Source organism: Arachis ipaensis, chromosome B02 (assembly GCF_000816755.2).
Source record: "Arachis ipaensis cultivar K30076 chromosome B02, Araip1.1, whole genome shotgun sequence".
In the NCBI taxonomy this organism is placed as follows: domain Eukaryota; kingdom Viridiplantae; phylum Streptophyta; class Magnoliopsida; order Fabales; family Fabaceae; genus Arachis; species Arachis ipaensis.
In genome coordinates this window covers 1402973-1403433 of record NC_029786.2, presented here as the reverse complement: position 1 = coordinate 1403433, position 461 = coordinate 1402973, and the positions used below count along the sequence as shown (strand labels likewise).

Here is a 461-nt window from a genome sequence, read left to right as displayed (position 1 = left end):
AATATATAAATATCGTCTCGTGTGTATTTTTATAAAATTGTGAGTTTCATGAATCATTATTTATTTCAAGAATTCAGAAATCACAATAATAAAATATTTTCAAACTCCAAAATTAATGATTCAACATAGATATTGATAATAATATATTTAAAAACAATTATAGATATAATATCCACTCATAACTTGATTCCAAAGAACCGGAAGCAACTCTGAGTGCGTCAACGAGCTACCAAATGATGTCCAATAATTCTGCAACTCTAGAAATATGACAATAATGATATTTGTGAGCTACTAATATTGTCAATTAACATAATCTTACTCACCTTGACAAAAGCCCCAAATTTTCTAACCCCTAATAACCCTAATTCGGATTTATATATATCCATAAATATAGAGATGACAAAAATTAGGGATATGGCTAATTATTGAGTCAAAGAGTTACCTTGAAGCCTCAATAATAA

At 27.5% G+C, this 461-nt stretch overlaps 3 protein-coding genes across 16 annotated transcripts in view; 2 read left to right on the top strand and 1 right to left on the bottom strand.

The window, feature by feature from the left end:
* LOC107626561 (putative disease resistance protein At3g14460) overlaps positions 1 to 461 on the top strand; it is a 60081-nt gene that overhangs the window by 6476 nt on the left and 53144 nt on the right. The window lies entirely within an intron of this gene.
* The window catches only part of LOC107626564 (putative disease resistance protein At3g14460), an 87589-nt gene that overhangs the window by 40063 nt on the left and 47065 nt on the right, over positions 1 to 461 (top strand). The window lies entirely within an intron of this gene.
* The window catches only part of LOC107626560, a 37038-nt gene that overhangs the window by 835 nt on the left and 35742 nt on the right, over positions 1 to 461 (bottom strand). The gene's annotated exons all lie outside the window — the stretch shown is intronic.